This window comes from Micropterus salmoides, unplaced genomic scaffold (assembly GCF_014851395.1).
Source record: "Micropterus salmoides isolate LMB-PRFRI ecotype aquatic unplaced genomic scaffold, ASM1485139v1 Ms_hic_scaffold_14, whole genome shotgun sequence".
Classification (NCBI taxonomy): Eukaryota; Metazoa; Chordata; class Actinopteri; order Centrarchiformes; family Centrarchidae; genus Micropterus; species Micropterus salmoides.
The window spans coordinates 14,554,177-14,571,116 of NW_024040485.1; the positions used below are offsets into that span (position 1 = coordinate 14,554,177).

Here is a 16,940-nt window from a genome sequence, read left to right on the forward strand (position 1 = left end):
TTCTTGTAGGGAGCGACATAGTGCGCAACACCAATCGCCACCGACAGCCAATTTAGGCCGCCGCATTAGAAAGTCAAGAACAAGAAAGTTGAATTTGCAACTGCAGAAAACTGGATGGACACGAAAAACACGTTAGAATTGAATAGTTTAAAGACAACAAGAAGGTATTATTAGCATTTCAAACAATGCGGCAAATATTATCTAAATATATTGGGACCAAGCTAAACGTGAGAAGAAACAGTCTTGACAGTAACCCACTAGCTAGTTCCTAGCCAAACAGCCAGTCAGTCCCTATGTCCCCCTTTCAAACGACATTTCAATTAGCCCTAGATTTCCCTTTTTGTGTTAAACACCACGTGTGGTATTTTGCACTTTGATTTTATTTTGCTCATTAGAATAACCAGGGGAAGGTTTATTTGGAGTGGCTGTTGTCAAAACCAATTGTTTCAACTATTTGATTTAACTACTTTACATTGGGTGCTTTTATTGTGAAGTGTAACTTTATTATTTTAAATGGCTTGCGTGAACCCACCCACTAAGAAACCTGGTTTAGATCCCTCCCTCCCACAAAATTTTAGACCAATTTCAAAACTGCCTTTTATTGCAAAGATTTTAGAAAGAATTGTGTCCAAACAGCTGCTCACTGTACTGGAAAATAACAAAATATTTGAACAGTTTCAATCTGGTTTGTGGTCTAGTTGTGATGATATCCTGTTGTTGACATTAATGATTCTCAGCAAAAAATAGATGGTAACGTTACATGACAGTGTTGTGATGCATCTGAGCATCGCGACTTTATATGGTATTTAGCATTTGCTTATTGTCATAGGCTATATCTGTGTTAACATGATGATTATTATTCCAACCACATTGCCAGCCTTAAGCAGAGCCATTTGTAGAGAGCTGAAACTAATTATTTACATTATTTATTGATCAATTTGTGAATTATTTGTCAGTTGATAGGGGAAAATTAGGGCTATCAGAATGTTTGTGCCATGATGCTGTGAGATGTCTTTTTATTACTTGTCTTGTCCAAAACCAAAGCATGTTCATTTTACAATGATATAAAGCAAAAGGCAGCAAATCCTAGCATTTGAGGCACTGGAACCAGCAAATGTTTGGCATTTTCCATTGATAAAAGACTCTAAAGATAAATTAAGTATCAAAATTCATGTTATCTAATAATTTTCTGTACATACATTGTTACAGCTCTAATTTGTATATTTTCATACCTACAAGTTATCCCTTAGGCCTTTGTCATCTTTGTGTCAGTGTGTTTTAGTATTTACTTAATGTTGCAGAAAGAATGCACCAGATTCTATTAAACAGAATTTCATTTTTTGTTTCGATTCGCCTCTTCCAGCAGGGGTCCGCTAGAAATCCAGCTGACCTGGAGCGCTATTGGGCTGACCCAGCAAGACACATACATGGGCTGAGTAGAAGCAGAGTTGCTGCAGACTGGCCTTTAGCTCTTTTTCATTGAAAACGGACTCCCACTGGCCTGCTTTTGGCTTTGAAAATATGTTCCTTTATGTGCCTGGAACCCCATACTACCACAGTACAATACTAATAATAATGACACTGAATGAAAATCTCCACACTGGACCAATTTACAAACACACAAAGGAACTGAGATGCTCCTCAGCATCTCAGTATGAGCTTTGTTATTGAGTTGCAGGAGATGAGGCCCACTGCTGATGCTTTATTATCTTCAGAAAAGAATTTCTTAAGGCGATGCTTGTCAGTTCACAATAATAGCATGATGCCACCCACACAAATACAAAGCTAATGTTATAGCGTAGTCAGACTCTTGTGCCTGCCCTGTTATTTAAGTGCACTAAACTGGGGCATCTACTGTATTGTTTTGAATGCATTTATTGTGAATCCAGCAGCATCGTGTAGGTAGAAGTGCAAAATTCAATCAGTGGCTCATCTCTACTGAGAACACCTGGTGTGGGGACAAGCATCACGCTGAGGGTCTGCGCAGACCCCCGCAGGCACGAGGCTGTGAATCAAAGCACCAGAGGTGTTTCATCTCTTCACTGGAGTCTCGGTTTTTCATCCAGGGTTAAGACTGAAAGGATGACACTTCAACTTATGGCTCCTCACATCTACAGCCACGAGGTAGGGAGCATCAGGCATTAGAAGCCCAAAACTCTGATTACTACAAAACACTTGTTTTCACACTTTGTTCTCAGCAGGGGTTCTCACATTCTCACCAGGAGCGATTCCTGCAACCGTCAGGGCAGGGAGCTGCCTTGGGTGCTGACAGAGAATGTAAATAGCGGTTGCATGATAGGAAATACTGAATAGAATTGACTGCTAATTGAAGGCTTTCATCTGACATGGCATACTGTGTGAATGCAGATCATCATCAGTTGGAAGCAGGGCTGCTGTTAGAATACCAATTTCTCTCACCAGGCATTTTTACCGTTTATTTAGAATCTTTCAACCATTATGTTGGATGACTCAACTAGTAGACATGAAAATTTCATCATAAAATATATGCTGGCTGACAGATAAAATGGGACCCACATGGTATTTAGAACTGTGACACATGCTTGAACTTATGAACTTTATCTCTGACAGCTGCCGTCTGATGCTTCATCAGGAATCAAACGCATCATGTAGAGTAGAACGCAAGCTTTGTTTTCTATTCGCTTTAAATGTTTGTTCTTGATTCTTTTTCACATTAAAGGGCCTCAAAACATATTTCCTTTATTTCATTCCTACTACTCTCTGCTTGCACAATGTAGTGCGACGTTAATCTGTTTTATGAACTGCATGTCTGTTTACCTCCTGTCAGCTCAACGGCAATGTTACCTTTCACTTTTCACAGTTAGCTCTGTAGATACTGTTAATAGTTTTGTTTGTTTTTGTATATAGTGTTTTGATCCTCAGTATCTTAGATAACCTTTAGCAACATTAGCTATTCACTCAGTGGAGCACCAATGTTAGCTCTGTATTGTTTGGAGAATCTGTCGTCCAATCGGGGCTGGGATTACGAAAGGGGCCGTCATCTTAATAGATAGCTAGCTAACTGCAGAGCTAAACCTCTGAATAACAACAGAAAAATGGCGACATAGCTCTTGTGAGTCGATTTACAGAAATTACAAGTCCTTTATCGACATTTTGTTTTAATGGTTGAAAAAAACATTGGATTAATTGCACCTATAAACTACAAATACACCTTCTGTGTCAACTGAAAATGACACTGACGCTAGCGTATGTCACTCACTACTGATTGGCTAGCTCAAAATAAAACAGGGCTGCAACTACTAACTAACAATTATTTTCATTGTTGATTGATCTGCAGTTTATATTTGCGATAAATCGTTTACTTGCTTGATCTATAAAATGTGTTAAGGATTTGGCAACCTCTTAATCAAAAATGTGATAACAGTTCGGGGTTTGTTTGCTGATGTTACCAGGGAACTGTCAATCAAATCGGATCAAACCACAGTCACACAGTCCTGATGGAGCAGATTAGTTTTAATATTTAGTGTTAACTAAAGATCAATAACCCTCTGCCCCTTTTAACAAACTACTAAAGTTACTTTAATTTCATGATATTTATAATCCTTTATAACAAAATAAATATCACATATATTATGTATCAAAAACCACTGCCAGTTTTAAAAATTCTAATTGTAATCCAGCAAATGCTGATCTATGCTTTTATTAGTTTTCTTTCTTTTATTTTATTCATCTGTTTTTACATGTTTGCTGTCTCTGATTAATAAATAGATACAGATTATACTGTACAGTAAATACAGTAGAAGAAAATAAAATTATAATAAAATATAAAAGAATCCATAGTAAAAATTGAATAAATAAAATACCTCTGATTTAGATGCAAGAAGCTTACATACTTTACCTAGACATACATTTACCCTGTCCACTTCTAAACAATACTTTAAATTAGTCTGTGTGACCTTTATCTTTGTTTGTTGGTTCCTTTTTTTGTAACTGTGTAGATATTTTTTTAGAAAGTTAGGGTTAAAAAACATTAACCAAAAAGTATTTTTGTTATGAAATGTTTATGTAATTTATTTAGAATATGATTGAATTATTTAGACTACTCAAACTTTAGTCTGATTTCTCCAACAACTTTGGTGCGGGGAGTTCAGTCATACATCAACAGCATATCCAGAACATGATACATTTGCGGCTGCAGATGACACTCATATGGAAATGACAGAGTTTTGACATGAGAGTAGGGTGAACCGAAAAGGTAGCTGTCAAAGCCAAGAGTGATCGTTCTGTAGCACTTGCGTGACCCCCATTCCAAATGTCTTGTGTCACTCAGTCTGGCTCTTATAGGCCTCTGATAGTGTACAAAAGGGAATCAGCAGGGGGCAATGTTCTCACATCAAACAATACTAGACATGCAGAATAAAGGCAACACTTGAGCTAAGGACAGATGAGCTCTGAATCAGTGGTTTGGCTCAGTCTAATGGCAGCAGTGAAAATATATTTTATATCCAGCACAGCAGTCGTCCTTGATGATTTCTGTGCTGTATCAATGACTGCAGTATCCTGTGCAGATGTCTTATAATTGTAAAGGACTTGTACACCTAAATATTTTACACACTGCCGGACTCAACATTACACACACACACACACACACACACACATACACAGTCAGCTATGTTTGGGAAGCAATATGCATTTGAGATCATATAATCATTAATTATTAACACGATTGTGGGTAGCCAGGAAATCTTTATTTTCAGAGTAAAAGCAAAGACAGAGAGGGAGATGGCAGTTTGACGACCATTTGCAGCTTCCATTGTAACTCCCATAGTGTAGAAGTGTCAGTTAAATGCCTTTAAAGTAAAAGAACATGTATCGGACAGGAACATCATGATTTAGCGATTAATTCTCTGTCTTCTGCCAGAAATCCCACAGTGGCAACACTTAACTGTAGAGGACACCACTGCAGTGATACAGCAAAGATCTGATATAATCTGAAATGGATAAAAGAGAATAGATTAATAAGCTAAGCAAATGAAAGGGGTGAGAGAGGGACGAAAAAGCACACAGGGAGAGCACTGATTTGATTGAATTTATGGAAAGTTCAAACTGTATGGGCAGTAAATTCAAGACCTGTCTTGAGTTTATTGATTATCGTAAATCTTTTGCTCCTCATATCACTCGTAAACACATTTATGTAAATCCACATGGAAGCTTATACAACCCAGCTCAATGCTATTAATGAAGCAGTTGTACTGATGGGTCTCCCATATTGTGTAATGCAGCATGAGTATAAGGCAGAAATATCAGACATTTTAAATTCAATGAGATTTAAGGATTGGTTTCACAGACAGACAGCCAAAGTTCTCTTTTTCACTGTATTAGACCAGGATTAGTTTAATCCATGTCTGTGAAATAGGCCCCTTCGTTTTCCTGGTAATGTCTCCAGTCCGCTAGGCATCTTCTTGTTCAGTTCTTCTGTTATTTGCTAAGGAGAAGAAGAAGAAAAAAGAGACAATTGAAATCGACATAATTGGTTTTTTTGGAAGTAGTTTCAAGCACGGTTACTGATTTGCAGAACAGTCAAGAGAGGGCAGAAGTACAGCAAAAGACAATAAAGGAAGAATAAAAGGCAAACAAGGAGAAGAGAAAACGTTTGACATGTAAAGGGAATCAGAAAACAGAAAAATGGGAGCGAGAAGGGTTGTAGAGCATCTGAAGAGGTAAAATTCATAGACATTTTGCAAATTTGATTAAAAACGGTTTATATTAGTGATTAAAGCATCACAGAGATGGAAGAGATTTTATTGATGGCAGCATATCTGCAGACACCCCAGAGACGACAGTAACAATGCACTTTCACTTTCACTGTTCTAATAAGATGGATCAGGATTTTGCAGACCTTGTACCTGTTTTTCCAAGAAACCCCTCAGAGTGCATGGTGGGGGTAAATTGTGGTAAACAGAAATACTGCTCTGGCCTAGATTTCTCTCACACAGCGGCTATTTTATGAAGAACATCCAGCTTGCAGCAGACCAGACTCCCTTTACTGCAACTCATCTGTGACACGGGCTGATGGGTTTTATGCTGTGAAATGCGGCTATGCATTTGCTGTAGCTGCTGTTATCAGAGATGGAAATTCTGAGTTTGTACCTCCCGTAGTTTTATTGTATTGCTAGACGTGTGATGGTTGTATCATGTTTTATCTTTCTGCCCATGTCTCCTTGCTTATTTAAGTCCTCTTTCTAGAGTTTTCCTCAAAATCTACTATTAACAGCTTACATCTGTCTGTTTCACACTGAGTGGTTTAAAAAAAAACATCTCCAAGGCAAATACAGAGAGAGTTATTTTCTTCCTCAAAGACAGGGAGGGAAATGTGACATCCTATCCCACACACTGTAATTTTAAGTTCTATTGGCAGTTGCATGAACTGGATTTTGTGTGTGTGTGTGTGTGTGTGTGTGTGTGTGTGTGTGTGTGTGTACAGTAAATGTGACTGGCAGAGGTACTTCTGAGATCTAGTACTTAAGTAAATGTAACAATAGAATAGTGTTGAAACACTCTGTTATAAGTAAAAGTCCTGCATTCAAAATCTTTCTGCATTTAAAGTACAGATGTATTGGCATTAAAAAATATTCTTAAAGTACCAAAAGTTAAAGTACTCATTATTATGAGCCATTTCAGAATAATATATTATACTGTATAATTGCATTACAAGTATTGATGCAATAATGTGTAAGCACGACTTTAGCTTAATTTATAATAATACATCATAATCCATCTGTTACTTGTATTTTGTAATAAGCGAATCTGCATAGAAACTACTAAGTAAAGCTTCCAAATAAATGCAGTGAAAAGTAAAATATTTCCCTCTGAATACTAGTGTAGAAGTACAATTACCTCAAATGTACAGTACTTGAGTAAATCTCACTTCCCACCACAGTACTGCTTAACATTAACTTCAAAGAATGAGTAATATATTTGTTGTGCACATATTGCTCACAGTCCCTCCAGATTACTTCTAGTTCTTACGCATTTTAGCAGAATTGTCTCCATGTGGAAAATATGTGTGGACATCTGCCTATGTGTATGCATTAACTGCCTTGTAATGTCAGTATCACCTAATCGCATGCTTTCCCCCTCTGAAGTCTAATTATCCTAATTTCACTTTAATAATTCCACTGATTTCAACACAAAATGTATAAGTGTGAGTTCTGACTGTTAGATTGCCTGTTTCATTCTCAGAGAATTGATACATGTGGGGTTTGAACTAACAGCCACATCTGCTCAGTGTTAATGCAGCCTGCACCTGATTGGAGTGTTACAACTACAGCGAGCTAATGGTCTAATCACATCCATGCACGTGGTCATGGCATAATTTCAACCTTAATACACTATTTACTTTTCATTTGCTGTAGTTTAGCCTGGAATTATTCAAGAAAACGTGCGTGAACCCACTTATTATACACTTTTTATTATATATTTTGATTTTCAACAAGATAAAAGTAAATAACGTTTAAGCTTCAATTGTAGATATTTTTCTGGATGGTTGGATGATAGAGAAAGCAGGTCAGTTCATGTTTCTTTCCGTGTAAACAAACATGAAGTGGCAAAAATAGGTTGTTTTTTTTGTTTGCCTTCTGAACGTCATCTTAGTCACAGCTGTGTTTGGTCAAGAAAAAACATTCACACAGACAAGTTAAGCTTGTCACTAACATCATGCAGTTCCTCTATCTGAATGCCGTACTGTGTTGTTATTTGCTTGCTTGTGGTCGATCCTCTACCTTGCTCGATTCCTGCTAGTCTCCCTCAATCTCGGCCATTAATGAGCTGGGTTTGTGTTGTTTTTTTGCCCTCAAAACTATTGCTGACTGGAGGGCTGCGGGTTGTCCAGTGCATGAAAAGCGCAGGAGGGGTGTCTGTTTATGAGATAGTGTAACCATCATGCCTGGCAAGGACAATCGCAGCAGCATTCTCAGTGTCGCTTGATTCTGCAATGCCTCGTCTGCCTGCTTTGTACTGCAAACCCCGGCCATGTGTCTCTGATTCACTGTCTCTAGAAGCTATTCACTTTCAGGAATGGTGTAATGTATCCAAAAATGTTCTTATAACTATTGCTGAATATTGAGAGTAACAAGAATGTGCCCCAACTAGTATTGTTTTTTTAACAGTAACAAACAAAATAGAAATTTGAAAAATACAGTAGTTGTTGTGTATTAGCATAATTTGTCCTCTGCACGTTGGATGCCAAATGCAATGTGCCTCTTACTTATACTGAGGTGCAGGCAACGCTGTTTAGGCTCTTTGTGCTTGGCTGTATTCATCTACTGTCAAGCTGAAGTTGATCTGCAATTCTCTTTGTACCAGATCCTCTCCCAGCATCTACGATCCAGACGCACGAGGGAGAAACCTTGACGAGGCGCATGAGAAGAAAACCAGCAGATTTGGGTATGACTAAAACCTTCAAAGTGTTCTCCGTCAGCCAGATATTTTTTGTGATTCAGCCTATAGTGCAGACGAGCAGCACATGGAAAAAGATATTCTATATTTTCGGCAGCATGTGTTATTTGTGTTTCTCCGGACCCTGAGGTTCACCGAGCCCTCGCAAAATGAAGTGAGAGCTTGCAGCAGCTGCCAGATGGCTTGTAGTATAGAAATACTACCTCCTCTGATGAGGTCGAGAGGAAAGACACATTTTTTAAAGAAGAAAGGAAATAAGAGGATTAGGGCTGATAATGTGTGTGCAGCCTCCCACTAAGTGTACCCTGTTGCAGAATACCTGTGGCTCATGTAAGGGCCTGTTTACAATGGATTCATAGACATTCACAAGACAAAGCAGGAGCATTTTGTTTTTTTGGTGGAGGTTGTGTTAGTGCCAGATGTGATACAATCTTCTTTACATAAAATACACACGTAGAGAACTGAAGGTCATCAACAGTTTGTAGATGCTTACAGCACAATACTGATGAAGGCTAATGTATCCTTTTGTTTTCTTGAAGCCCATATTTTTAGTGGTAAATTGCACAAACATAATATGCTGAATGGAAAAACAACCCTTTTGCTGTTACAACGTAATTTGTTGTTATTCATTCTAAATTGCAAGTAAATGTGGCAAAACACCTTAACAGCAGATGGGCTCTTAAAGCGTCCTGAAAATATTTAAAAGTGAATTGCATGACCTTAATGAACAGCCTGTGAGTGTAAAAAATTATCTAAGAAATGTTGTTATCAAAGAAGACTTTGTGCAGTTGTAAATCACTGTCCTTGTTGCTCACCATATGCAAAGGATTTACTTGCAATCTAGTGTTTTGGAATACTTTCCTGCAAAAAAATTTGTGTTTTGCTCAAGGTTAACTCTGTCCAAGTTTTGCAATTGAAGTAATTAGTAAACTGAGTGGAACATGTGTCTGTTTGCTTAAAAAGACCAGGCAGAGAAGCCAAATGTGATTGGAAAATGCCAAAAAAAAAAAACAACTCTTCCCACACTTGCCTTATTATCAAATCCAGGTAATAAAAGGATTGATTGATGAAGACGTTGGCAGAGCAGCGAGAATTGCTCTCTTGCCATATTAACATACGGTAAATCACTGCCTGCTGAGTGAAAGATCTGGCATTTGTGCCATCCACAAACATTAATAAGACATAAATAAATAAAAAGGGGGAAAGGTGATTACCCTCTGTCTGAGGGGATTTTGTAGAAGGATGGCTCAGACAAAAGGGTTTCTACATTTTGTGCGAGCTCCCTCGCAAACCTCTATCAGCTTCCTAAGTCATATCAGATGTTTGGGTTTTATTGGGACTTGAAATAGTTATTAGCCTGAGCTCCCATCCTGCTGGATTTATCTCCTGCTAAATAAAGACCCACATAATAATGAGCTCTGCTTAGTGTGAAATCCTAACTTTTCTTCCTTTAAAAAATTATAACAGGCAGGTGAAATTGTAATTAATATAAGAGGTAATATGTCTCTTAACAGGAGTAGTATCCTCGGAATTCATCTGAGATGAAATAAAAAGTTTACAGAGCCAGCCTTATTACCACCGAACTGCTAAAATGGATTAAAGGAAAATCTCCATTAAACAATGAACAAAATAGCCACAGCGGCTCTGAATAGAAACCTCGCTGCTGTGTATGAGTGCAGACGGTTTGCTCAGTCTGCACTGAAAACCTTCAGCAGAAGGGATTACGAGAGAAGGTAGAGCATTTATGCCGTCCACTGCATGTTTCCTAAATTACACTATGCAGGTCATTTCCATAGGGGGAAAAAGTAGGCCTGCGGCGTATCTAATTTGTCTATAATACCAGCAGAAATAGAGAATCTCCTGCCAAGCAGCATCTCAACTTCTGCCTTTGTCTGACATACTGTTGCCGGAATTGCAAAACTCTGCCAATCTTCTGCCGATATTCCATTATATTAGACGTAAAACCAAAACGAGGCATACACTGGGAAGACTGTTTTATAGATATCCCATATGCTAATTCACAAGTATTTCATTAACAATTTAGTTATGATAGGAAATGTAGATCGAAAACACATTAAACATGAATCATGTTTACTGTTTTTCTTCTTCTATAACTGGCAGTAAATAAGCAATTCAGTATATACACAAAATGTTTGTTTTTTTATTTACTGGACTATTCAGTGTTATAATTCACAAAGGTATACTAAACCTGATTAACAAAAACAGAAGAAGGAAATAATGCAGCAGTACATTGTAGATAACTTTGCCTGTACAGATATGAATGCTTGCAGAGGAGATCATGGGCATGGATGAACTAATAAAACAAACAAAGCTGCATTTATTTTATAAGATGAGATAGAATTATAACCATTCCAATCCCAAATGTCTGTTCTAAAAGATGCTCAATATAACTAATAGAAAATGTACTATGCTTTCTATATACAAATATAGATCTAAAGGCTCTGACATGTATGCGTTTCTTCCACTTTTCACCTCCTATATTCCTGCATTTGGCACAATGCCCAAGAATCAAATTCAAGTTTTGGATTCCATGCAAATCCCATTCCTTGGCAACAATACCTGGTATAAAATGAAAGCACTTATTCTTCTCAGGAGGAGAAATAAAAAAAAAATGAATTCCTCTGCATGGTCAGAAACGAACAGTCATGCTGATTCAATTTAACACTGCTACAGGAGTGTAAAAAATATTACTCAATAAATAGCGGGTGCACTGTTAGCATTAATTTGTGTGTTTTAAATATACGAGCACTGCTGCTACTGATGCTGTCACTGTTTTTACACTATTGTCATGTGGGTGCAAAGTGACAAAACAAGTTGGCAAAGCAAGTGAAGTCTTTTTCTCAGCTTGTTTTTAAATTGCAGTAGAGGCAAACTGCGCCAAAAAGTGTTTACCATTCAGGTGTCGGTCAGAGGGTTGGATGTGCTCAACTATTTCAAATTGATTACAGGGTGAAGGATGGCCGCTAGACCTAAATTTAGGAAAGCTTTCACAAGTGAGATCTGAGATTTTATACTTCCTTCACATAGGCTACAGTGAGACTGCTGCCTGTCGCTCAGGGTTACAAGCTGCTCCTCTCCTTGTGTTCAAAGTTAGGCACGTAGCACAGATCAGACCTAATGTAACCTGACAGGGAAGCCAAAAAATGTCAGACCTTTTTTTTTCTCAATGTCGAATTTCTAAGTTTTGTAATTTTCTAGCTATGTTGTAAATCTAATTGTCTCTTCTTTAATAATCAGTGATGGTGCATATTTCCGTTGTAACCTCCTTTTAGCCACAGATGAAGGTTAACCTTTGCTTGATGAGAAAGAGAGGAGAAAAAAAGATGAGAAGACGGTTAATTTTTTTTCTTCTATGCCTGCTTCCTTTGTGTCCTAGTTAACATTAATATTATAAATAAAACCTTCCAAAAATAGACAACATAACCTTTTGTTCTCTCTCAGGTAAAACAGTTCAACACTTTCAAGCCCTTTTGACAGAGTTTTTCAGTCTAAAGCCTTCAAAGTTCAACATCTACTGTAGCTTTTACTGCATTACACGGTCCATAAAAATATAGTGGTATTAATAGCAGTTGTACTTAAATTTAATAACAGTTAACATGGCCAAATACAAATGTGTTAATTAGAGCAGTGACATACTGTATATCTACACTCAAAGAAATTAATAAAAAACATCCATCCATCCATCGCCAACCGCTTATTCTGTGTACAGGGTCGCGGGGTAATAAAAAACATACTAATAAACCCAGCTGCAGTTACTAAGACAAGTGCTAAACCTTGTCACACTGCACTTGATCTGGTGTACATACTTCTGTAAATATATATATAATATACTTTTTTTTGTTTAAGTGTATATACTGTATATACTTACTTTCCTTAGTCTTAAAGGCTGTATTGTAAGTGATAAGATTTTGATAATGTATTTTTTTCCTAATTAGGTAAAATCAACACACACATCTGCTTTAAATTTAAGTATGTTCATTACAAATAGCCATACCCAAAATGTGTCATATTCTTGATGTCAAGGTGTTAAGTCAAAAATATATCAGTAGTCAATTTTGTCAGTATTGTTGTTAATGTCCAGACTCCGACACTAGCGTCTTACCTGCAAAAATATAAATTTTCCTGCAAAAGTGAAGGATTATGTCAATATTTTTTTCACGATTGACATGGTAATAAGCCAGAGAGTTAATAACAACTTGGAGATTTAACAGTGGTAACAAAAAACACAGTAATTGTGACTGAAATGTCTTTTGACACTCATGTTTCAGGCGACCCAGGACCCGGCACCATAATCCCTGCACTGCTTACGTTCATATAAATAAATAAATGTCTTGCTGCTGTATAATTCACACCGCACCGTGCCACTGCTGTGTTATATGTCATGCTGATAATGACACAACGCATTTGTCAGTTCACACCCTCTAGTTTGTCCCTCCCATCATCCTGTGTTTGGATAAACATTTGGGCACTTAGAAATGTGACTGTCAGGGCTGTAAACTGTGTCGGGGATGCTCAACGGCAATGAGTACAACGCCACTTAACATCGTTTAGCAAGTCACAGAGTACACTTCGGCCACAACGAGCTGGTACACGATCAGTAAAATACAACAACACTGTCCAATTGACTGATATTAGTGTCAGTTCTCTTGTTAACACAACTGTGGTAGTCTGTTTAACTGCTGTGAGTATAGACCCTATGTAAAAATCCATATCGCTGCATGTTGTCACCACATGTCTTTTTCACAGTAACATAATTCCTATAATAGGTGTCTGGTAACACTCGGGGTCTACTGTATAATCAGTGCAGAAAAGGCCCCAGGTGCTCAGTTTATTGTATAAAATGAAATTCATGTTGATAGGTCAATCTCAAAAAGTAAAACTGGGCAGTGTTGTTGTACAAACTGTGGGGCCGTGCTGCTGCTGTTCTTACTTACTTTTTGTGGATCACTTACTGTGGATTTCTAGAGCTGAAGAGTAAATTTTGTCATACCGTATGGTGCTTAAAAACAAGAGGTTAGGAAAACATAACCTGCCTGTCTGGGGCAATATGGTGTGGAATGACCTGCTGTTTCTGCTAATTCCCGGTGCAAGAGGAATCCAAACAAGTACAAAAATATCAGTCTGTGCCAGCGAGAGAAAATAACAAATGTCGGTGGGTCTGATTCTATTGCACACTCAATAGAGTCAGACAAGAAAACATAATGCCTAATCAGATAATTGGGTCCAGAAACTGACAGAATGAATTACCCGTCTGTTTGTGTCACAGCCGGTGATAACCATGCAATTTTGATTTTAAAAACATCATAATATTTTGATGAGGTTCTGCAGGGCTCTGACAGATGGGGGCAAGATAGCCATCCTGAATGCACCACATTACTTAACATAATAGATAACCCAGGGAGAAGTTGATCTGTACACGTGACCAGTCTCTGCTATTATTAAGTAATACATTTAAATTTGGATTTCATTTGACAAAATCAAAAATCCAGCTCTCTGTGGAAACTGACAAAATGTAACAAAATGTTTTCCTAGACAAGTCAGAAATATAACCCAGTTCAGCAATGGATAATATTGTTAGTTAAATAACTAAAATAAAGTGTCAAAAAAGCAAAAAAATAAATAAAAAAATTTCCCTTTACCACCAAATACATTTTTATTTGTCTTTCATTAGCTTTTGTTATTTTGTTTTTCAAATTCATTATACTATTTGTCTGGTTGTGGCACATATTCAGTCATTTATCTATTCTCTATTTTCCTCACATTTCCGAATTTTAGTGCTATGGGCATATTTGGGGGGGGTTGTTTTTTGTTTGACACTATGAGAAAAGACATATTAAATCATTCCTTTTGATCCTCGATGAACACAAGAGACATACACTTGAAGATGAAGATAATATTATGAAGATAGAAGCATTTTGTTCCATGGTGTATTTTTGACTTGTCTGATAAGTATGTAGCTGCATGTTGGCAGTTTCAGGGCTCCATAGCTTCCACTGAAAGATATATATGAAATTATGTTGAACAGAACCATAAGCTTTTACCTGTCCACTTTTCCACTTGCAGTTGCAACTACCTACCTATCTATCTATCTATCTATCGATCTATCTATCTATCGATCTATCTATCTATCGATCTATCGATCGATCGATCTATCTATCTATCTATCTATCTATCTATCTATCTATCTATCTATCTATCTATCTATCTATCTATCTATCTATTCATTTATCTTAATGTGAAATGAAAAAATTCCTGCTCACACATTTTCCAAACATTTCAAAGCCCCCAAATTCTGAAAAATACAACAAAAGGTTGCATCCTCTTGCTGTTCATTGGTTAATAACTAATGTTTTATGCTCTGTGGAAGTGTTATTTTCGAATGAAAGTTTTCACTTGATACAGATTTAACCAATTCTTTTTTTGCTGTTTATTAAAGAATTATTTTTAATGTTTAATAGCGAGCATGTGAAAGAGGGCTTTATCTGCCCATGTCATTAGATCTGGCATTGAGGATCTCTGGGCATTACCATGGGGAGAGATTAACCCTGTCCTCTGCTGTTTGATGTGGTCGGCTGATGTAAAGTCAACTGCGTGAAGATACACGAACCAGTCTTCATGCTAATGCTTGGAGTTGTGTGTGAGGCATGTGAAGATGGCATATGAAGCATGCACTCTGCTAGCCATCTTCCTAACAGCTTCCAGCCAAGGATGATGTCACTCCTTGTCCCGCGGAGGAGTAATCAGTCTCCTGCATGCCTCAAGGGCCCCTTAGGAGTTATCAGTCTTTGATAGTTGTCTCTATTGCAGCTGATTCAATCTGTAACATCACTTTAGGCCTCGTGTGAGCATATAACAAACAATCTTAATCATTTCTGTCGTTAGAAGTGGAGAAAATCCTCTGTGAGCCTTCCTAGTTATGTTCTAGTTGCAGAGTATTAATAGCAGAGCAGACAAAGTGCTACGCCTTGCAAGGGGTATGATTACATAGGTGCACATGACAGAGGGAGACGGAGAGCGGCACAGAGCACAGATTCACACGCGCACACCCGCAGGCTGATACAAACACACACAGACACACACGCACAGCTCAGTGTGCCACTTCCTCATCTCCTGCTGCTCTGTCCTTAAACCTTTTCACCCTCCATGCAGGGAGTAGACACTGTGCTCTTTTCTCTTTGTCATGGTAATAACACTAAGCCTAACTGTCCCCCATTTTGCCTGTCAACTTGCATTTATTTTGTTTTCCTTTTTTCTTTTCTTTCTCCGGCATGTACTGTCAGGTTTCTTGGGGTACGTTTAAGTCCCTCCCTGCATCATTCACCACTCCTGGAACCAATTATATTATCCGGCCAGCCCTTCAGCCCTTTCAATTCCTACGGAGGGAAGGACAGAAAGAAATCTAGATCTATTATTTATGCCAGCAGCATCACACCTTTACTAACCTATTCTTAAGATCCCACTCAAGAGATTTTCATTCCTCCCTCTGCTTTCTCTTTCCATCTCAAACTCTTCGCTCCGTAGTTTTTCATTCTTTCCATGAAGTGTCCCCTGACAGTGTGAATAAAGGTCTTGTTGCTTGCGACACCCAACATACTGCTGTGTGACACATTTTCTGGTGTAGTCTGCCATTGCAGCAGGATGCTTGCCTCAGAGCCTAACTGTATTGTCTGAGCTTTCACCTCACCCCTGGCTATCTGCTGTGCTCTGGCTTAAGGCTTATCCTCAGGCCTCTGCGGAGCTGCCGGGCCAATGAACACTAACAACTTTCCCTTTGTATGCTGTGAGAACCTCTCTACACTAGCACTGGCACATTTACTACTACTACCTACCTCTACTACTGATATTATTCTGTCTGTCTATTAGTGGTGCAACAAAAAGTTGTATTATATTGGATTGTTCAGCACAAGGCTCTCTATTCAATGCATGTGGTGTTCAATTCACCATGCATTTTGTTCAAAATCTCTTGCTCAAGTGGTTGCTTAGATGAGATCACATCTCTTGTTTTTGACAGCACATCTGGTGTTAGTGTTACACTGTGAAGCACTGCTTTGCTTTTTTTGGAATATATGGTGCTGAGAAAACGGTCGTAATGGGGCAAAAATTATGTTTGTTTTTTTTTACATTTGAATGTTATCTCTCTATCGAGATACAGTACCTGGCCAAAAGTATGTGGACACCCAAAGATTACACCCAGATGTGCTGTAAATGTTGATCATCTTATTCCTAGAACCACAGGCATTGATCTGTTGCAATATTAACCTCCACACTTCTGGGAAGCCTTTCCACAAGAGTTTGAATGCTGGCTGCGGGGATTTGCTTACATTCACCCACAAGAGCATTAGTGAGGTCAGGCACTGATATTGGACAATAAGGCCGGGCTCACAGGCGGTGTTTCAATTCATCCCAAAGGTGTTGAATGGGCTCAAGGTCAGAGCTCTGGGCTGACCAGTCATGTTCGTCCACACCAAACTCAGAAAACAATT

At 38.1% G+C, this 16,940-nt stretch overlaps 1 protein-coding gene across 1 annotated transcript in view; it reads left to right on the top strand.

Moving 5' to 3' along the window:
• Positions 1 to 38: 38 nt before the first annotated feature.
• The window catches only part of LOC119902022 (adhesion G protein-coupled receptor L2-like), a 124,231-nt gene continuing 107,329 nt past the window's right edge, over positions 39 to 16,940 (top strand). Inside the window, exons 1-3 of the mRNA XM_038717887.1 lie at positions 39 to 164; positions 1,364 to 2,124; positions 8,344 to 8,424. The gene's annotated coding sequence lies outside the window, so the exon portion shown is untranslated. The remainder of the gene's footprint in view (positions 165 to 1,363; positions 2,125 to 8,343; positions 8,425 to 16,940) is intronic.